This window comes from Perognathus longimembris, unplaced genomic scaffold (assembly GCF_023159225.1).
Source record: "Perognathus longimembris pacificus isolate PPM17 unplaced genomic scaffold, ASM2315922v1 HiC_scaffold_5917, whole genome shotgun sequence".
Classification (NCBI taxonomy): domain Eukaryota; kingdom Metazoa; phylum Chordata; class Mammalia; order Rodentia; family Heteromyidae; genus Perognathus; species Perognathus longimembris.
The window spans coordinates 48,456-71,963 of NW_025961397.1; the positions used below are offsets into that span (position 1 = coordinate 48,456).

The 23,508-nt window shown below is 41.6% G+C and overlaps 1 pseudogene; it reads left to right on the top strand.

The window, feature by feature from the left end:
- Window positions 1-1,870: 1,870 nt before the first annotated feature.
- On the top strand, window positions 1,871-21,784 carry LOC125345551 (annotated as a pseudogene).
- The last annotated feature ends 1,724 nt before the right edge of the window (window positions 21,785-23,508 follow it).

The window sequence follows — 23,508 nt, forward strand, 5'->3', positions numbered from 1 at the left end:
TAAAATAAAAATTAAAATATATTCGGAATGAAGGAAACTAAGGTTTAAAGAGGAAGAAGCTAGAGAGATAAAAATAAATTAAATTAAACGTGGTCGCCAGACATTTTGTGACACGATGATCTCAGAGCCTGGAGAAATAAATAGAAATAGAGGGGAAAAAAAGGAAATGCAGACCAAATTCAGCTGAGTTCTGGTTGTTTACTCTTCATGTTTTCCACAGACTTCCAGAACTTTTCAACTCCTAGAAAATAAATAAAAAAATATGTCACAATATTAAAATCAATTACCAATAAAAAAATTATAAATGATAAACACGGTAGATGATGAATACTATAAATCACAAGTAGATTATAAATAAGTGTTATAATAAATAAGTTATAAATAAATAAATACAAATATGTAAATAAAAATAAATATAATAAATGATAAATATTATAAATGGTAAACATTGTAAATGATAAATACTATAAATCATAAGTAAATGATAAAGAAGTATTATAATAAGTTATAAATAAATAAATACGAATATAAATTTAATATGAATCAGTAAAAATAAGCAATAAATGATAAATATTATAAATGATAAACAATTTATATGATAACTACTATAAATTATAAGTAAATAATCAATAAATGACATAAAAGATAACAAATATAAATGAGTATTATAAATGGTAAATACTGTAAATGAGAAATACTATAAATCATAAGTAACTGATAAATGTTATAGTAAATAAGTTATAAATGAATAAATACGAATGTAAACGGGATAGAAGTCAATAAAACTGTAATAACCAAGGCCACGCCCCCAAGGAGCTCAAGGACAACAGGCCAGGCCCAACGGAATGCTGGGACGCCAGACCACGCCCCCTGATGCAGGGCCACGCCCCCACGGATGCCAGGCCACGCCCCTGAAGAGCCACGGGACTCCAGGTCACACTGAGGAAGAGTGAATGAAAGGCCATTCCCTCAAAGAGAGCAGGGAGGCGAAGCCATGACCCCAGAAGAGCACAGGATGACAGGCCACAGCCCTAGACAGCAGACCACGCCCATGAATGACAGGCTATGTCCCCAAGGAGCACAGGGAGGCCAGGTCACGCCCCCACCCAGAATCATCATATCTGCCAGGCCACGCCCCCAGTGACACCAGTTCTGCCACCCATGCCATGACCCCCAGGCCTCACATCCGCCAGGCCACGACCCCAAGGCTTCACCTCCAACTAGGCCACTGCTCCAAGCCCTCAAACCAGCCAGGCCAGGCAACCAGCAACACAGCCTCCTCACTCCAGCCAGGTCGTGGCCCCAAGAGCCACCCCTTGGTAGGCCATGCCCCCAAGGCCTCACCTCCTACCAGGCCAAACCCCATATAGCCCACTTCCCACCAGGCCATGAACCCTAGGCCTCAGGCAGGCCAGGCCACCCATGCCCCAACGACAGTCCAGCTCCATGGCCACGCCCACTATGACACCACACCAGGCACACCACACCCCCAGCACCTCCATTCCAGTTAAGCCTCGCCCACCACATCCCAATGATATCTCCTAGGCTCTACCCTGGAGGTGCTAACACCCACCGAGCCCTGTTGGCCAAATCAGGATGCCCCTAGGACTCTACCCGGAGCCTCCCTTCACCTAGGCCCCGCCCCGAGTCGTTAATGCACACCTGGCTCTGCCCACCACATCAGGGCATCCCTAGGAGCCTGGCCAGCCAGAGCCTCACTTCCCCTGGGCCATGCCCCTGATTTGCTAAGGCACAGCTAGCCTTGCCTGCCATGTAAGGACATCCCTTGGGGCCGGGCCCTGAGCCTCACTTCCCCTAGGCCCTGCCCCTGAGTCTCTAATATCCGCCGGGTCCCGCCCACCACATCACAATGATGTCCCACCCAGCCCCGCCCCCAGACCATGCAGGGACCATAGACCACACCCCCAAGTGCCTCACCGCCCCTAGGCCCCACCCACTGAAGGCTTCACATCCTCCTGGCCCTGATCCCCCACACACTCAAAAGCAGTGCTTCCTGGCTTCTCGGCCCCTGCCCCTCTGCTTAAAGGCACCTCACACGACCTCCAGGTTTACTGGGATAGGGAGGGGGTGTTCTCATGGCAATGGCATCGTCCACTTCCTCTGTGGGGCCCTACACCACCAACGGCCACTGCTGCCACAACTCCGGCTGCTTCGCCACAGTGAATGTAGTGCCGCTTGTGGCATCATCAAGCAGTGGGTGACCAACTCGCTCCCCACCAGCCTGCTGCACATGGGCCAGCAGGAGTGGACAGGATGTCACTGCACACGCGCAGCAGGCTGGACTGCCACTTGGAGAGCTTCCGGGCACCATTGCATGCACAGTAGCCTACAATGTGGAGCAGGGAGCTATAATTTTCACATCTTTGCTCTGAACATGGAAGTCAAATTAGAATTATATAACACCAATATCTCTGTATATGTAAATGCAAGTTTAGAAATGGTAGAATTTTCCACGTGTGTGTGTGTGCCAGTCCTGGGATTTGATCTCAGAGCCTGGGTACTGTCCCTGAACTTTCATGCTCAGGGCTATTATTCTATAGCCACAGGTCCACCTATGGCTTTTTTGGAGATAAGAGTTTCATGGCGTTCCTGGGCCGGCTTCAAACCTCAATCCTCAGATCTCAACCTTGTCTGAGTAGCTAGGATTAGAGGTGTGAGCCAACAGTGTTCAGAAACAGTTGGTAAAACTTGCCATCATTTAATTCTCCCATTACTTACAGAAAACAGAATCAAAAGTCAAAGGCTTATAGTAGAGTCAGAGCTGCATAGAAGTCAGTGGAATTACAGTAGCACTCCACAACGCACTCTTCCAGGCGAAGTGTGTATTTCACAAATCACTGAAGGCAGGCACACAAATGGCTCTAAGAAAAATACTGATGGATGGAGGATTGGGAAAAAGTGGTGCAGATTGTCTGGTCCACAGACAATTGATGGGTAACTGTCCATCTTCCTTCTAGACTCAAATGGTTAAATAGAGGAAGGGTGCACAATTTGAAATTATGTTCCTTTGATCTGTTCTGTGAGGAAAGTCAATAGACTCCAGGAGAGAAGGTCACACAGGTGATCTGAGTTCATGTCATCATGTCCAGAAGACCCTTAAGACAAGTGTTAACAGCCGGGAGCTACAAAAAGAAAAAGAAGGCGGAAGGTTTCATCTCATGGTGTTTTTAGTACTAACAGCCTATGAGTTTAAAGTTATAAGATTTTCCTCAGTCCTCTGTGATATTTGACAACTTGAATGTCAATTGAACTATCACTCTGATCTGGATTGAATTTATCTATTGTATGTTTTAATCAATTATCTAATCATGGCCATTGTCTTTTGTTGTCATGGGGCTAGCTCTCTTATCACTTTGAGCCATAGCTCAACTTCCAGTATTCTCATAGTTAATTGGAGGTAGGGTTAGTTGAGAACCTCGATCTTCAGGTCTCAGATTCCTGAGTAGCTGGGATTGCAGGCAAGAGCCCTCACCTCCAGCCTTCCCTTGTCATTTTAAATAGAATTCAATGAATTACAGAAGGCTTTGAATTGAAGTTGATTCAAAGTGTGCTAGATGGCAGAATTGCCCACCTTAATGTCAAGAGCTACAGGGTCCAGATTCTCCTTTGAGAACTACACAAGTCAGCATAAAGCATCTTATCCCTGACTGTGTGCATTTCATCAGACTCTCTGACAACTCTGATATGTCCACTTGATTTTTTAAAGCTCAAATGTTTCTCATATAATGTAAAAGCTATAGTCATTGCCCCCAAGGACTATTGAAGCCTTTATTCAGATGAATATACTTGAACATAAGGTGTGTCATCAAAACTGACAATTTATAAAATACATATTGTATATACCTAAGTGTCAACTGAGTTGCAAGAAAGTTCAGTAACAAGGCCGCACCTATTTGGGACCTAGACAGTGAATTGAATAATCTATAGACTACAACTGAACTGTTGGCCATGTGTCTTTGATGTAGAGAGTGTGACTCACAAGACCTCTGTTTTATATTTCGCACCAATTCAGTGACTTGCCTCTGTAGTAAATATTGTTGAACGCCAAGCAACTATTCTCACTCAGTTTCTAGGGGTTAGAAATCCAAGAGAAGCTTCGCAGGGTGGGGGGATGTGAGTGAGGAGCTCAGGAGACAACTGTGAAATTTTCTGTTAGGGCCATAGTCATCACCAGGCTTGATTCCTTCCCAGCTCATGTCCCCCAGCCATCATCTGGAAGCTGCATCTCCTTGTCATGGGGCCTTCTCCATAGAGTACTCACACATGCAGTTTTTTCACCAGGAGCAAAGGGTGAAAGCGCTATAGAGAGATGTCACAGTGAGAGTAACAGCCATTTATAACTTAATATCAGAAGTGATACTTCATCATTTCTGTCCCTTTCTATTCATTAGATGCAAAGACTAGATCTGCCCATATGTGACCAATGAGGGAGGCAATTGTCATAATTGGTGCAGGTTTGGCCTGGGACTTCCTTTTAGAGTACTTTTTGTTAAAGGGACCTGCTCAGCTAATGACTTGCAGTCCTGAATTAAAGGAACAATCTACACCTCACCTATGCTCTGTCATATCCAGTCCCTGAATGGGTCTATGCCCAAGATACGTGGTCTTGGACAGTGTTGGCTATGCCTGGCACTGGCTGGCAATGCCCCAAATCAATGGGCTCTTGAATGGGACAGAAAAGAAAGGAAATTCAGAAAATAGTCTAAGAGACCACTAGGACATGAAACAGTGTAATGTGTGTGAAGAGTCTAGGGAATAGAGAGAGCACTGTATGATAAAAGATAATGGCCATGCCAGTCATGGCCACATACTCCTGTAGTCCTGCCATTCAGAACACAGAGGCAAGAGGATCATGAATCCAGTTCAGCTTGGCGACATCACTCTCTTCTATATCAAAAGAGAAGGAAGGTAGAGACAAAAGGAGGAAAAATGTAACAAAGGAAAAGAAGAGAATGGGAGGAGATGGTAAAGAAGACATGCTGGGCTCGGGATGCCTCCCCTGGCACGGGGATCAATGCTCTGCTATGCTTCTAACAGCTCCCTTTCTCACCCTCTCCCCTGGTCACCTGACCCACAGGCAAGGCCAGGGTGGAGTGGGGGGCCCAGGAAAGACCACAGGTGCACGCGGTCGTATGAGATCCCTTTACCTTCCTCCTTACCCGTGAAGAAAGCCAGGCATACACGGACCTCAGAGACGCTTCGTGAGCAATCTGATTTATTAGGCCGGGGGCAAAGGCTAATATGGTAGGAAGGGACAAGAGAAGGCTGATTGGCCAGGACGCTGATAGGTTGGCCAGCTTGCCATAGGACCCCCTCTCATGAGCTAACGGCACTTGGAAAACACCACGAGACTGGGGGTGCATGGGCTGGCGAAAAAGTTTGGGGGCTGTTCGCAAAGCCGATTCTTCTGGTTCCGGTCTCAGAGAATTGTGGCCTGCTTCCACATTCCCCAGGGCTGGGGAAAGGGCAGCCTCTCAGGCGCACTCTCCAATGCCCATCCCCCACAAGGCCAAGGCTTCCCCAACATCCTCTGGAGGGGTAAATAGAGGAAATAAAGGAGGGAGAGAATTAGAAGAACCAGTGTTACAAAGGAAAAGTATAAGTTGAGATGTGTAAATAACCCTCATGGATAAACCAACAATGATAAATTACAGCAAGTAATTATAGGAACTTTTTAAAGGAGGAAGAATAAAGTAGGTCACAATAACTGGCAAAATGAAACAGGGTTATGGAAGTATGGCTCTCTGAGATTGTTTTGTCAGTGAACTTTCTGGTATGGTTTTTGGAATTAAGTCTTGCTATGGTAAGTTGGACTGAAAATAATTATACAGGTCAAGCTGGCCTCAACCCCCCAAACTTCCTGCCTCAGCCTACTGCTGCCTTCTGTGTTTGTGAATGTGGTATTATTATGCCCAGCCCATGTTTAATACAGTGTTGTTGTCAGACCTAGGGCTGGAACACAGGGCCTAGGAACTGTTCCTCAGCATTTATGCTTAAGGGTAGCTCTATCAAACTTGAGGGTACAGGGCCACGTGCAGTTTTCTGATAATTAATTGCTGAGAAACGTCTCATGGACTTTCCTGCCCAGGCTGGCTTTAAATGAGATTCTCAGATCTAAGCCTCTTGAGTAGCTAGTATTGCAGGTGTGAGCCTCCACTGCCCCACCCATTATTTATTTTCCTTGACAAGAACCCTTAAAGTGGGCTCCGGTGGCTCACACCACCAGAAATCCAGAAGTGGCACTATGGCTCTAGTGGTTGAGAGCTAGCCTTGAGCTGAAGAGCTCAGGGACAGCATCCAAACCCAGAGTTCAACAGCAAGAACAAAAAAGGCCTCTCAAGTAGAATAAGCTTCATGTACATGTTGTCACTTTATTTGATTTCGGTGCCCTGGTTATTGTGTATACGTTTATCTGAATTAGAGAAGGGAAGGGAAAACATCAAAATGGTAAGACAAAAGCTAAAGGGCAAACCAATGCAGCAATGATACTCACAAGAAAATATGTTGTTAATTAACTGTCCATCTCAGGCAAGGGGGAATTTTAAAGGAGGGGAGATGGGAGAAGAATGAAAGAGGTGTTAAAAAGTGTGACAAAAATTGTATTCACTACCTTATGTATGTAAGTAACCCCTCTATATGTCACCTTGACAATAAAATTAAATTAAAAAAAAAGAAGAAAAAGTGATTAAGATAATCAAAAACAAAAGCAGGACAATGAAGCACAGAAAATGGTATAAGCAGGAAACTCAAACTAGAATGGCAGATGTGGACAAAACTATGAGTTAATCTTGGATATCTGCTCTCCCTTCTCAAGTAGAAAAAGCATATTTGATTCAAATTCTTGAATTCCGAGAGCACAATTAAGGTGGGAAGGATCTTTAATCACAAAGGTATTTTATTTACAACCTAAAACCCAGAAGCAGATCCACCCTCAACCTCCTTATGCTTGACTGCAATTACCTTGTCCTGGGTTAGTTACCCAGAACTCAGACCTGAGACCTGGCTTAACCTGAACTCTGAAATTCCAACTTAATTTCTAACCACCTCAGCCTCCAGGCCTCGAAATGTCCAAAACTCCAGACCTCCAGAGGAGCAGGCTTACTTCCTGTAGGCCTCACCTCTCTTCAAACTTTAAGTCTCAAGCCTCCCCACAGGCTTTAGGCTTCTCTGCCATCATCAGGCTCCGGACTCCTCCATCAGTACTCAGGCCTAAGACTCCTCCTCAGGCCTAAGGCTCTGGTTCGGCTTTGCCCTGCTTCTCTGGCTGGCCTGGTTTGGTTCACACACCGTTCCTACACAGGGTGGGTACGGCTCATTGCTCCACTCTTCTCCTCAGACCTGCTCGTTTCTCCTCTCCGCCCTGCTCTCTGGCTGGTCTCATTCTGCTCTGCTCTGCTTCACTACCTCCTCTCTCCTCCTACTGTTCTCTTCTCCTCTCCTCCAGAAGTACTCTCCTTTTTAATTTCCTTGCACCAGCAGTCCAGGGGTGGAGGTTCTGGTTCCCCCAGAGTGGGGCGGGACTTCCTCTTTTTTATGCAGGGGCATGGCAATCATGCCAACGTGGGGAGGGGCTACTGCCCTTCAGGTTAGTACAAAATCATTGAAAAGTCTCCATCTCTCGGACTCATATGTAATTAGTTACAGATAATGCTATGGGACAAGAAGAGTGTTGCAATTTCTGTAAAAAGTTTGAGTACAGTGGGTGATGTTTCCACCAGGAGCAAACCTAACGTACCTTGCCCTCCTTATCCCCACCCCACAAAGAGCAGGGACCACTGGCCAGTGTCTTCTTCTTATGATTCCCACATGGCTGCCATGGGAGCAGTAGCATCATTCCATGTACCTGGCTTCCTTGGCAACAGTCCTCCAGGCTCAAGAGCATACCTCTCAGTGGGTGCATGCTGAGCCCTGATTGGCCCATTCCTCACTGATTGTCACTGGTCTCACTTGTGATTGGCCTATTTGCTCCCTGATGTCACCAGGCATTGTGAGGCATACCCAGTAGGGTATATAAGAAGCTGCTCTCCACTTTTGTCAGTTACAGCACTGGGAACTTTTCTTGGTGACCTGCTAGACTAACTTCGAATGACTCTAAGGCTTTATTTGTGTGGGGTTTTCAAGGGACCTCTGTTGGTGTGGCTTGGGTTTGGGTATTTTCATTATTCTGGTGTTTGTATTTACTTGTTTTTTAGTTTAGTTCATTTTGGTTAAAATTTCTTGTGTCATCTTCATTTAAAACATTCAAGATAATTATAAGATTGACTACTTGTCATCCCAGTGGAAAGATGTCAAGATACAACAAAGTTGTCTTTAATTCTTCCTCAGAAGGGGAGGAGGAGATCACGATCATCGGACAGTATCAATTGAAGGAGACCATCGGCCATGGTAGCTTTGGATATCTGAAGGTGGCCCATCACTGACTCACAGACACAAGGCTGGCCATGAATGTTCTCTTGAAGAGACACCTGGAGAGCCATGGCATAGAAAATGAGGTGGACATTGTCAAGTGCATATGTTACCCACATATAATCCGGTATTTCGAGGTCATGGAAGATAAATACTTTCTATATCTCGTCATGGAGTTGGCCATGTGGGGACACCTAATGGGGTAGATGTGTATATCCTGCTGCAGTCACGTATTCGAGCATAAAACCAGGAGGCTGTTCAAACAGATCGTGAGTGCCATACACTACCTTTCACGAGAATGGAATAGCACAGTGAGACCTCCAGCTCAACAACGTGCTGTTGGAAGCCAAACACAATGCCAAGGTCAGTGATTTTAGGCAGAGTGTCAGCACGACCACAGGGCAGTTGATAAAGGGAGCTTGTGAAGCCTTGATATTTTTACCCCCAGAAATGTTCCTACACAAAATGTATGATGCCTACAAGATAGACATTTGGAACTTGGTCATCATTTAGTATGTGTTGACAGCAAAATTTCCCCTTTGAGGGGAGGAAGTTTGCTGACATACAGGTCCTAGTTGTAGAGGCCAAGTATAGCCCTCCGCTATACCTAACTGCAAAGGGACATGACCTACTTTCCCACTTCTGACTGTGGACTCCAGAGGCCCAATGTTAAACAAATATTGGAGCACCCGTGGCTGACAGGATATGTGGCCTGGGCCTTGATTAGCCACTACCAAGCAAGCTGGACGCCATTATTGTGGCAGTCATGTGTGACATGGGGTAGAATGAAGCTGAGACTCAACAGGCAATACAGCACAGCGCATTCAATGAAGCCATGGGCACTTACTTGGTCATCAGAGAAAACTTAAAACAGAATGGCGGCCATGTGGAGTTGAGAATAATGCCTTGGATGGTACCACCATACCCAACTCCTAAAGAACATCGCCCAGCATTCTCCCAGTTTTCCTTTGACTGGTTCAGCAGGCTAAAAAGTTGTGAGTCAGAGGAGAATGCCCTTCCCTCTGGTCAGCCACAAGTGGAGGCCACAGCCGCCAGCTGGAGTATTATGCAGGGCTGGAGGAGAGTGGCTGACAGGATAGTCACCATTCTTCCCACACTCTGCTGCTGTATGAAGGCCCCAAAGTAATGCCCACAGGCTAAGAGCACAGCTATTCCAGGAAGGGATGCAGAACTTAGAAACTTTCTCTCACTGTGGTGTGGAAAATCAGAGAGGTGTGCACATAAATGCTGTGGGAGCAAGTCATGCTGGAAGTTCACATTGCATGTGGCCAGCACACCCATCAGAGGCCTCAGCCCAGGCCAGCCCAGCCAGGTCCTGTGGCAAGTGCTAGGGGATCCTGCAGCAGGGATTAGGGGGAAAGGACAGCTGAAATGGAGTTGACTTTCTAAGCTAAAAGGTAAGATGAAAGGTACCTCCAGCTCCCTCTACCTTCTGAAAAAAAAAGCAGTAGGCAAGCATTTTTAGTAATGTATACAACATGCCCCCAAATACTTTATAAGTTGTGCTTAAGGGCAGCAAGTTTGGTTGAGCAAATAATGTCCATAATGTCAAAATAGTGCTATGGTTGGTTGTAACTTTTTTCTGTTTCTTGTAGCCTGGGATTGATCAGAGGCGGGTAATCATGACAGACAGGCAGGCAGGCAGGCATAGGAAGTACAGTCAATATCCTGTCATGATCACCTTTGTCTCAGTAATCGCAGGCTACAATAAAAAGAACTCAGGCACTGTCCCTACATATCTGGGAAGGCAAGCCTTTTTAATAATGTATACAACGTGTCAGCAAATCCTTTATATATTGTGCTTAAGGGCAGATATATTGACTGAGAAAATAATGTAAATTATGACATAATAATAGATATGATCTGTTGTAATTCATTTTTTATTGTAACCTAAGATTTCAGAAAGCAGGGTGATCATGACAGGCAGGCAGGCAGGCAGGCAGGCAGGCAGACATTATGAGGTAGAGTCAACATCCTGTAATGATCACCATTCTCTCAGAAATTCCAGTCTACAATAAACAGATCTTCATGCACTGTCAAAACACATCTTGGAAGGCAAGGATTTTTATCAATTATTAGAACATGTCCCCAAATCCTTCATGTATTGTGCTTAAGTGCAGCCAGATTGGTTGAGAAAATAATGTACATAATGACATAATAGCTTTATGTTTTGTTGTCCATTTTTTTCTGTTTATTGTAGTTTATGATTTCTGAGAGAAGTTTGATCATGACAGGCACATAGGCTGGCAGGCACTATGAGGTACAGTCATTATCCTGTGATAATCACCTTTCTCTCAGAAATCCTAGGCTAAAATGAACAAAACTTTGTACACTGTCTCAACACATCTGGGAAGGCAAGAATTTTTAATAATGTATACAATATGCCCCCAAATCCTTTGTATTTTGTGCTTTAGGGCAGCTAGATTGTTTCAGCGATTAATGTCCATAATAACATAATAGTAGGTGTTCATTGTTGTATTTTTTTTCTGTTTATTGTTGCCATGGAATTTTCAGAGAAGGTTTTCATAGCAGGCTGGCAGGCATGTAGGCAGGCTGGCAGGCCTGCAGACATTAGGAGGTACAGTCAACATCCTGTCATGGACACCTGTCACTTAGAAATCACAGGCTACAATAAACAGGACTTGGTGCACTGTCTCAACATATCTGAGAAGGCAATAATTTTTAACAATGTATACCACATGCTCCCAAATGCTTAATACATTGTGCTTAAGGGAAGTCAGTTTGGTTGATCATTAATGTCAATTATGGCACAATAGTAGCTATAATTTGATGTAACATTTTCTGTTTATGGTAGACTGATATTTCTCAGAGAAGGATGATCATGACAGGCAGGTAGGCAGGCAGGCAGCCAAGCTGGCAGACATTAGGAGGTATAGTGAACATACTGTCATGATCACTCTTCTCCCAGAAATCCCAGGCTACCATAAACAGAAAATAGTTCAACAAATCATAGCTACTATTATGTCATAATTGACCTCATTTTCTCAACCAATCTGACTTCACAGATTTAACACAACCTGTAAAGGATTTGGGATCACTCTTCTCCCAGAAATCCCAGGCTACCATAAACAGCACTTTGTCCACAGTCTCCACACATCTGGGAAGGCAAGCATTTTTAATAATGTATACAACTTACCCCCCAATTCTTATACATTAGGCTTAAGTGCAGGCATATTGTTTGAGCAAATTATGCCAATAATGTTATAATAGTAGCTATATTTTGTTCTAATTTTTTCTGTTTATTGTTGCCTGGTATTTCTGAGAGAAGGGTGAATATGACAGGCACAGAGTCAGGAAGGCAAGCAGGCAGGCAGGCATGCAGGCATTTTGAGATACAGTAAACATCCTGTCATTATCTCCCTGGTATCAGAAAACCCAGTCTACAATAAACAGAACATTGTGCACTGTCTCAACACCTCTGAGAATGGAAGCATTTTTTAATAATGTAAACACTAGAGCCCCAAATCTTTTATACATTTGCTTAAGGGCAGCCAGATTGGTGGAGCAAATTATGTCCATAATGACATAATAATAACTATGTTTTTTTTTTTTTTTTTACAAATTTTTCTGTTTATTGTAGCATAGGATTTCTTACAAAAGGATCATCACAGGCAGGCAGGCAGGCAGGCAGGTAGATATTAGGCGGTATAATCAACATCCTTCATATATATCCTTCTCTCAGAAATCCCAGGATACAATAAGCAGAACTTGCACTGTCTCAACACATCTAGGAAAGAAAGCATTTTTAGTAATGTATACAACATACTCCAAAAACCTTTGTACATTGTGCTTCAAGGCAACCAGATTGAGCCAGTAATATCAATATTGACATAATAATAGCTAGGTTTTCATGAAAATATTTTCTCTTTATTGTAGCTTGGGATTTCTGAGAAAAGGGTGATCATTGCAGGTACCCAGGCAGTCAGGCAGTCAGGTAGGAAGTCAGGCATAAGGTGGTACACAATATGCTGTCATGATCACCCTTCTTACAGAAATCACTGGCTACAATAAATAGAACTTTGTGCACTATCTCTACATATCTGGGAATGCAAGCTTTTAAATGCTGTACACATGTCCCCAAATGCTTTATGAATTGTGTTTAAGGGCAATCAGATTGGTTGAGGAAATGTCTATTTTGACATAATTGTAGCCATGTTTTGTTGTATATTTTTCCTGAATATTGTAGCTGGGGTTTTGTGAGAGATGGGGGATTATGGCAGGCAGGCTAGGAGGCAGGCAGGCAAGCAGTCATTGAGGTACAGTAAACATCCGGTCATTATCACTCTTCTCTCAGAAATTCCAGGCTACAATAAACAAAACTTCATGCACTGTTTCTACATATCTGGGAAAGCAAGCCTTTTAAATGCTGTATTCAATATGCCCCCAAGTCCTTTATACATAGTGCTAAAGGGCAACCAGATTGGTTGAGCAACTAATGTACATGTTGACATAATAGTAGCTCTATTCGTTGTAAAATATTTTGGTTTATTTTAGCCTGGGGTCTGATAGAAGGGTGAGCATGTATGGCACACAGGCAGGCAGGCATGCTGGCAGGATCTCAGGCAGGCAGAAAGGCATGCAGGCATTAGGTGGTACACAATATGCTGTCATGATCACCCTTCTCACAGAAATCGCTGGCTACAATAAATAGGACTTGGTGAGCTGTGTGCACTCATCTGGATGGCAAGCATTTTTAATAATCTATACAGCATGCCCCCAAATTCTTTATTCATTTTGCTTAAGGATAGACAAATTGGTTGAGCAAATAAGGTCAATCATGACATAATAGTAGCTATGTATTTTTGTAAATTTTCTCTCTTGATTGTTCCATGGGATTTCTGAGAGTAGGGTGATCATGGCAGGCAGGCAGGCAGGCAAGCAGTCAGACATTAGGTGGTATGTCAACATCCTGTCATGATCACTCTTATCTCAGAAATACGAGACTAGAGTAAGCCGAACTTCCTGAACTGCCTCAACACATTTGGTATGGCAAGCATTTTTAATAATGTATACAGCATGCCCCCAAATTCTTTATAAATTTTGCTTAAGGATAGACAAATTGGTTGAGCAAATAAGGTCAATCATGACATAATAGTAGCTATGATTTGTTGTATATTTTTTGGTTTATTTTAGCCTGGTGTTTCTGAAAGGGTTATCATGACAGGGAAACAGGCAGGCAGGCATTAGGAGGTATAGTCAACATCCTGTCATGATCACCCTTCTCTCAGTAATCCCAGGTTACAATATACAGACTGTGTGAACTGCTGCACACATCTGGGAAGGCAAGCCTTTAAATGCTGTACACAACATGCCCCAAAATCCTTTATGCATTGTGCTTAAGGGCAGTCAGATTGGTTAAGCAAAAAATGTCCATTATGACATAATAGTAGCTATGTTTTGTTATAAATGTTTTCGGTTTATTGTAGCCTGGGATTTCTGAGAGAGGAGTGATTATGACAGGCAAGCAGGCAGGCAGGCAGGCATTAGGGGTACAGTGTATATCCTGTCATGTACACCCTTGACTCAGAACTCCCAAACTCCAATAAATAGAACTTCATGCACTGCCTAAAACATATGAAAAGGAATGCATTTTTATTGATATATACAACATGAGCCCAAATCTATTACACATTGGGCTTAAGAACAGCCAAATTGAGCAAAAAGTGTCCATAATGACATAATCGAAGCTATGTTTGTTGTAAATTTTTCTGTTTATTTTGCCTAGGATTGCTGGGAGATGGGTGATCATGACAAGTTGGCAAGCAGGCAGGCATTAGGCAGAAAAGTCAATATCCCGGCTAGATTACTCTCACAGAGAAGATGGCGCCCTGTGATGGCAATGTGAAATGAGCACATTTGCAAGCAGTGCTCTGTGGCTCTAAGGACCATAATGTGTATGATTTGCCCTAATGGGCATGATACCCTCATATCAATGGCTGTCTTCTCATTGACACAGTATTTTTTTTCTTGCCATTTCATCTGTAGTTGACATGGCATTCTCAGAGGCAATCCAGTGGCATCATCCCAAATGGTCTTCATGCAAATAGATTTTGGACACAGATGTTGGAAGAAAGCTATCCAAGAAAATGTCTTCCCCGTGGGCTTCGAAATCATAATACCTGCATGAAGAGGGAGAATCTGCAAACATGTTTTCCAACTCAGGTTTTTCTCCTGGATAGAAGGCCACAGATTCACAGCCCAGGAAAGAGTTTCATGCATTCTTCCCTGGAGATTCGCAAGAGGCTTAGATGAAAGAACATTAGTTACAGTGTAAATCTCTGCCAATAAAAAGACACATATGCATACATACAGACATATATGAGTATACATAGCTGCCACTTCAAACTTTACTTCCAGGCAGAATTTCATCTTGTCAGATGCTTCAGGGATGTGCCCTTTGATCTTCATACTCATTCTTCTCCAGCTTCCCCTTCTTCACAAATTCTTGGCGGGCTCTAGCTGCTTTTCTACAGTGAATCACTGAGCCCACATGGATGGAGATGTGCTGATGGCTGGATTTTTTCCTCTCTACACTTTAGGAACAGATGGCAGTAACAGTGATGCTTCCAGGAAAGAAGACAATAAGCTGAAAGTAACTTATCATTCTATTTTCATTTATTGTTTTGTTTTCAGGATTGGCAGTGGCTGAGGTAACTTGTGTGTACAAAGCAATAATCTCTGTCTTCTCTACCCTGACCTCCCATCCCTAGTGTACCAGAAACAGCTCAGTTTCATTATTCTACTTTACAAGTACTCCTGGGTGACTTTCTCCCTATCAGTAGAAGACTCTTGTTTCATGCAGTGTAGCTTCTCCCTTCCATGGCTGTAAGTTGTTCACTTTATTCAAACATCCCTGTATCTCTTGCATCTCAGCTATCATGGTTGATAATGAAGTGATGTTATTAGAGACAACCTGTGTCAGTGGCATGACTTCTGTACCAAAAGGTTACAGAAACCTTTCCTTCCCAACTAGCCAGTGGTCTGAAATTTTTTTCTTTTGTGACACATATTTCAAGGAAGTTGATTAAAATTCTTATTGTAGTCTGGTGGCTCCTGATTGTAACCCTATCTAAGCAAAAGGCTGATATCTGAGTGTTGTGGGTTGAAGCCAACCTGGACAGGAACTTCCTTGAAAATTTTATCTCCAATTACCCAGCCAAAAGCTGGAAGTGGGGCTTTGGCACAAGTAGCAGAGTGCTATCCTTGAGCCAAAAAGTTCTATTAGAGTTTCCAGGGTTTGATTTCAAACCCCAACACACACACATATACTCACAGACTCTCTCTCTCTCTCTCTCTCTCTCTCTCTCTCTCTCTCTCTCTTCTCTCTCTCTCTCACTGTGTCTCTTTTACTGTAGACAAGAAGTTACTAAATCATTATATCATGTCAGATATGGCCCACAATCCAAGTATTACCTCATGTACAATAAGTGCAATGTTTTAACCTATTCCCTGGCAAAAATAAACAAGTATTCAATCCATCCGGGTCATAGGTTTTTAATTACTCCTCCTAAATTTCTATGCTCATTATTTAGGCTTATCTTCAAAAACTACCAGTTTGTATTAGCTTTGGCTTTTGCTATTGAAGGAATCAAAACAAATTCTCAACTTTTACACAACTTGACTCTGGGATTTGATATCTATGATGTGCAATTTGGAGATAGGCTAGCATTTAAAAATCCCTTCATTTGCCTCTGGGAACTACAAGAGTCCAAACTACTCCTGTATGAAAGAGAGCACGTCCATAGCAGTGCTGATAGGACCATCAGGATTAACATCTACCCAGATTGTAATGATGCTAGGCCTCTGCTGTTTTCCACAGATGAGGGTGAGAAAGTGAGCAGATATTAAATAAATGTCCAATTTAGTGCCATTTCACATGAGAGGAAAGAATGATAGGAAGATACTAGAATTAGGATCCTATTGAATTTTGTGATATCCAAAAATTAGAGTTCACAATAATTTGATTTAGTCATGCGTAGAAAAGAGGATAGAAAAGTTAGAGAAAAAAAAACCCCAAAGTGATTCCTTTTTAAAGCATGAAATAGGAAATGATTTTAAAGTATGGAGCTATGATGACCAGTGTGCTGGTAGCTCATGCTTCTAATCCCAGTAACTCAAGAAATGCTTATGTCCAGTTAGTCAGCCAAAAGCCGACAGTGAATATCTGATTCCATTGGCAGAGTGCTAGCCTTGAGAGGAAAAAGTCATGTTAATGCATGAGGCCCTGAGTTCATTGTGCTCTACTGGCTAGCTTGCACATGCACAAACACACACTCATGCAAGATATTATGTTGAATGAAATCAAGATCAGAAAGAAAGAGGACTTGTGTTCTCTCATATATGAAAGGTAGATCTAAAACATGACCATGAATTATGAAATAAGCATGAAATATATGCAAAGCCTTTTGGTATGTGCATGATCCATCTGGCTAGTTTATGCTACATATAGGGATTGAAGTCCATAACGTATTGTCTGACCAAATAACTGACAGTATAAAAATAAGTGAACAATAGAAAGCTGAAGCCTATCCTGTCTGATGGTGATAGATATTAAAGGTATCTGAAAAAGAGCAGAGGAATGGGGAATAGATGTAGATGGGTGGGAAAATACAAGATAATGTTCAATGTACCTATGTAAAAACAGACTTAGAAAAGTTGGAATGAATGTGGTTGCTAGAGATAGGAATTATAGATAGAAATAATGACAGATATCAAAGGCATTGTATGAGTACATTTCAAAATTATTAAAAACAATTAAAATGTTTAAATGAGAATATGACTTTCCATCGAATTATACTGGTTACTTAATGTACTTCACGATAGTGATTGTGATAGATGGTAATATTCTCATTCATGGGCTATCCAATTTTGATTTTTTTCAGCTTACCTTTGGGCCTTTTAATCAAGACCTGAGTAACCATTACAAGTTCCCTGCCCTGTATCAGATGGCCCAGAAGGACACATCAATAGCTACTGCCATGGTCTCCTTACTGATTCACTTCAACTGGAACTGGGTGAATATGTTTACCATTGAAGATTAGAAAGGTTTGTGGATTTTTCCTGCATTGAAAAAAGAAATGTCCAAGAACAGAGTTTGTATAGCCTTTGAGCTAGCTATTCCAACTCATGGTCTATCTTACACACTCAAAGTCACGTCCCTCTATAACCAGATTAATACATCCTCAGTAAATGTCCTCATCATATACAGTGATGATGAATACCTACTAGATTTAATGAGGTGTGTTCAGCAACTATTAATAAAAGGCAAAGTTTGTATCCTGAACTCACAGTGGGAATTAACCATCAGAAAGAGATATTTCATGCTAGGCTCATCCAATGTACCTCCCATTTTCTCACATCACCACCCAGATGTTTCTGGATTCACAGATTTTGTCAAGGCAATTAACCCTTCCACATACCCAGAAGACTTTTTCCTTGCTCAGTTGTGGTTTCTGTCTTTTAATTGCTCAGGTTTTGAGTCTGACCATGTAACATGGGAGAACTGTCCTCATGAGATCTCCATAGATTGGTTGCCTGGGCACATTTTTGACATGACTATGTCTGGAGAGAGTTACAATGCGTACAACACTATATGCTGTGGCCCATGCTCTCTATGAGATGCTTCTTTATCAGTCAAAAGTACAAACAATGGGGAACAGGGAGAGTGCATTCCCCTGCACAGGTAAGGCCTTCTGTTTCTGATAGCACACACTGTCAGAATAGTAAATTTGTACAGCACTTTATTACCACATGAAATTAATTATTTTAGTTTTGTTCCCCAAAGTAAATTAATTATATTTCTGTAAATGACTGTGAGGTTTTCTAGACGTGTTCTTGTGCTCTTAAGGAAAACAAGCCTATAACACGCAATAAATTAATTCCATATTTCAATACATTCTTCTACTGACTAATAACCTGAACATACGTGCAGATAATGTTTTGATAAGTGATTAGTACCTTTTCCATATGAGTTTCTAAGCATGACCTGCTGAGCAAAAGTGTATTTTTAATAAGTGACCTAGTTTCATTCTCCTTTAGATATTAAATCTTGAACAAGCTCAAACTATAACTCTAGACGCTAATGGAATTCACTGTGTGGAAAACTCTAACCAGACATCTGTGAATTCCTGCATTTATGATTATTTAAATGAAATAGGTTTCTCTTGAAAAAAGGACTTCTAGCACTTTGCTGAGTGACCAGCCTTCAGGAAAATGATTTTTACTCCTTCAAAGATTTTCTTCTGGAGTGGTTCATCATGTGTCCATGCTTTTTTTGAATTCTCAATCAGAGATTAAAGACACTCAGGAGCTTTTTAAAATTCTTAATTCTAATTTTCTTAATTTCTGTCTAACCACTGGGATGTACTTCACCATAAGATGATGTCTCTTGTAGCTGCACCCTTTTCTGAAGAACACCCAATTTCAGAAACCTGCTGGAAATCGGGTGATTTTAGATGACAAAAACAAATTGGAAGCAGAGTGTGACATTGTGAACATTTGGAATTTTCCAGAAGGTCTTGATCTTCAGGTGAAAATAGAAAAGTTTTCTCCATTTTCTCTACATGATCATCAACTCTCTTTATCTGGAGATATGGTTCAGTGGGCCATAGGAACCAGAGAAGTGGGTTGGATTTAATTCTAATGATTTTAAGAACAAATACGTAAGTAAAATTCACACTTAAAATGTATACCTGATTGAATGCCAGCAACTGTCTCTGTAACACTAGCTACTCAGTTCTGAATATCCTGATTTGAAGTCAGGCCAAGCAGAAACACCTGTGAGATTCTAATCTTCATTTAACCACTGCAAAAGAGATCCTGGGTGCTGGCTGATGCTTCTAATCCTATGTACTTGGGAGATTGACATCCTCAGTTCTCAGATTAAAGCTCATTTTACAGCCCCGCCAGGCAAGAAATCTGTGAGACTCTATGTCATTAAACTAACAAAAACTAAGCTGGAGCTTGGATCAAGTGGCCCATTACTCATCTTGAATAAAAACAACTCAAGGACATTGCTTAGACACTGAGTTCAAGCTCCAGGATCAGCATCATCCAAGAAAAGTTCATTTGTTTAAAAATGTTAATTTTGAACATTATCATAAAATACAATTTACACATTTCTTAGCAGGATTCTAACATTGATAAAGTATCTAAGGAATTACTTCATGTGTTTGAAAGTTTTATTTGGTTCTGTTCTCTGGTTGGTTCATTTAATGATTAGTTAAGCTGTTACTTAGGTATCTTTCATTAGAGTAATCATTGAAAGAGGTAGCATATAATCCTTTTGTGAATTTAAGTTGCTCAAATAATGGAACTTTTGCAATATTAGGAAAAGTGTAAACAATTTCTGACACATGTCTGATTTTCCTCAGCCTGTACATTCTGTCTGCAGTAAGTTCTGTGGTCTTGGATTCAGGAAATCTCCTCAGGAGGGAAAGGCTGCCTGCTGCTTTGATTGCACCCCTTGCACAGAGAATGAGATGGCCAATGGGACAGGTTAGTTCACAGTAGAGGGAGAAATACTTGTTCTCTCCTAGTGCCCCACAAACCATGCAAAGCACTACTAAAGTTGTGTATAGGGGTTTCAGTCAATGTCCTCCTTCATTCACTTAGAAGTAATATAATTGCAACAATGGATGCTGCTCCTTCCTGAAAAAAAAAAAAAACTAAAACAAAATCATGTCCTCTGAATTGTGTATAGGATTAACTTTTTCTAGTATATTGCATGCATATTTATTTAACTACTTAGTAATGTTAGCAAATTTTGTATCATATGAGGTGAAAAATACTTTTAAGAATGTGGTCTACAAGTTTCTCAAAATTACTTTTACATTATAAAGATAGCACAAATCTTTATATCCTAATGCCCAGAACTGTTCTTAAAACAGAGCAGGTGCTCTGGTTTGTTACAAGTATTGTGCATGGCATGACTCTATAACTTCAAAGAATGATTATATTCTCTGTTCCCTTGTGCTTTACAGGTGAGTAGGAGAAGCAAATGTCACAATTACGAGGAAGGACCACAGTGCTCCTAGCTACATTGCACAGAGACATACAAAAAAATGCAAGATCCTCTAGTCATTTTAAATAAGGACATTGAGTTTTACACAAGAATCTGAGAATTATTATGGAAGCTCGAAGAGATATATAAAGTCATTGTTAGGACATTAGGGATGCTAAGAAACAATATGAATGGTATTCCTTGCAAGTAACTAGTTTCAACTAGACTTCTGGAAACAAGTGTAGGAACATGATGAAGTTATGAAAAAATAATGCTAAACATGTCTGGTAATACTTGGTCAAATGAAGATTGTGCTCGTCATTATTGATGTACAAGAATTATTTTCTAGGGAGGGATTTTCTAATTGACTTTTAAGTAGTGAAAAGGGAATAATGGTGACTGTCCTCCTCACCAGATATGGAACAGTGTGTAAAGTGTCCAGATCACCAGTATGCCAATGCAGAGAGACAAGTGTCTCCTAAGAGCTGCAAGTTTCCTGGCTTATGGAGAACCCCTGAGGATGGTCTTGGCCTGTGTGGCTCTTTGTTTATCTACAATCACAGCAGTTGTTCTTGGAGTCCTTGTGAAACATCACAACACCCCCATTGTCAAGGCTAATAATCTGGCTCTCAGCTACATCCTGCACATCTCTCTTATCTTCTAGTTCCTCTATTCCTTGCTCTTTATTGGTCGTCCCAACACAGTCATGTGCATTCTACAGCAAACCACATTTGGAGTTGCATTTACTGTAGCTGTTTCTGTTTTCTTTGCCCAAACTGCAACGGTGGTTCTGATCTTCAAGGTCACTTCTCCAGGGAGAAGGATGATGTGGCTGCTGGTGTCAGGGGCTCCTAACTTCATCATTCCCATCTGCACTCTGATCCAGGTGACTTTCTGTGGACTCTGGCTGGGAACCTTTCCTCTCTTCATTGACACAGACACACACTCTGAACATGGCCACCTCATCATCCTGTGTAACAAGGGCTCACTCATTGCCTTTAAATGTGTCCTGGTATACCTGGGCTCCCTGGCCCTGGCCAGCTTCACTGTGGCTTTCCTCTTCCAGGAACCTGCTTGACACCTTCAATGAAGCCAAGTTCCTGACCTTCAGCATGCTGGAGTTCTGCAGTGTGTGGCTCACCTTCCTGCCTGTCTACCACAGTGCGAAGGGCAAGGTAATGGTGGCTATGGAGGTATTCTCCATCTTTGGTCCAGTACAGGGCTCCTGGGCTGCATTTTTGACCCCAAGTGCTCATCATCTTGTTAAGGACAGACAGAAATTGTCTTCATGTCTTCAGGGATAAAAGCCATTGAAGTCGAAATAAGCATTGTTAAGACATACTCATATATTTGATTACTACATACAATTTCAGAACTAAATCTATAGTAATTTTCCAATTTTATGTTTGTTTATATTATGGAAATGTTACTTAAATGAATAAGCAATGAACATTGCTTACATTTTTTCTTACATATTTTTCATTCCATAATCTTTGTTCCAATTTTTGGTGTCTTTTGAGCTAAGTCCTAAGCGAAGGGCTAAGTGTACACATAATGAAAAACAACACTGGTATATTCTCTTCTTCTGCTACATCCATTCCAGAAGGATGTTCAGGCACCCAGAAGGGGAGCAGCAGGATATTACCAAGATAGCCTCAAGAAATCACAGACGGGGAAGAGGAGGCCTTTCATCTCAGAGGATAAAATCCTGGGTAATGATTCTTGAGAGTAGTTTTACTGTAACTACAATGAGGGGGAAAGGGAAAAAGAACAGCAGAGAGAAAAGGAGATGGGGGAGGGGAATGAAAAAGTGAAGAGAGTGGAGTAGGAGAGTGCAACAGACAGAGATGTAATAGACAGAGGGAAATGGGATTCAATATATTGTTACTCTGAGTATGCACAGAAGGCAGATTTTTGACAATAAATGTTTAGGAATTTTGTATTTACTAGCCAGATGTTATTTCTTTCAGTTTCTTTTTTTTGCATTGTTTTATTATTATTGTAAAGGAGATGTACAGAAGAATTACAATTACAAACATCATAGAAATATTACATTTCTTTTTGGACAATGTCACCCCATGCATCTCTCTGCCCCAGTTTTTCCTTCCCATCCCCACCCGCAATTTTTATCCTTCCTTTTCAACACAGTGTCCAGAGAGTACCAACGCTTCATTTGTTTACCCTCCCATTTGGTCCCTCCATTTCTGTGCCCCCACTCATACACCTAAAGACAATAAATGAACGAACAAGACCAAAGGGAATGAAAACAAAACTAACAACCATGAAAAAAACACGTTGTTTCCCTTTACTTGAATTCGTTACAGTAAATAGCATTTTATATGATAGGATGCACATAGGTATTGTGCCTTTGTCTTCCTCTCCTATGAATATCTTCCAGTGGTCTCACTCTGTTGGAATGCCTAGAGACAAAGTGTATAGGGCTCATCCTTTAATGTTTTAGTGTCAATCTTGCAGCTTGAACTCAGCGCCTGTTTACTGTCCCTGAGCTTTTTTAAAAATTTGCTGATGGATAATACTCTACTACTTGAGCAACACATCCACTTCAGACTTCTTGGTGATTGACTGGAGATAAGAGTCGCACAAACTATTATGACCATTGTGGCTTTGAACCAAAATCCTCTGATCTCAGTCTCCTGAGAGAAGATAGGATTAGATGCATGAGTCACTGGGTGCCTGGCTATTTCTTCCTGTTTTTATCCACGTCCCAGAAGATTTTGTGCTTCTTCAAAGTGCTGCTAAATATGATAGATCAGCCATACCTTTTAATGTAGTTCCAGTAGAATATCACACTCTTTTTGCTAGGTGACACAGAGCTGTCCAAAGTCTGCATTTTCAATAGCACAGCTTTTATTTTGTTAAAATTTAAGTCTCAGTGAGATGCCTGTATTGTATGAGTTTGAGCAAAGCTTTTCAAACTTTGTATACATACAATATTTCTTTAATCAATAAATAGAATATTGTTGTTTTATTTTTATTTCCTAAGCAATTAATGACTCAGAGATAGGGGAGTTTTATAT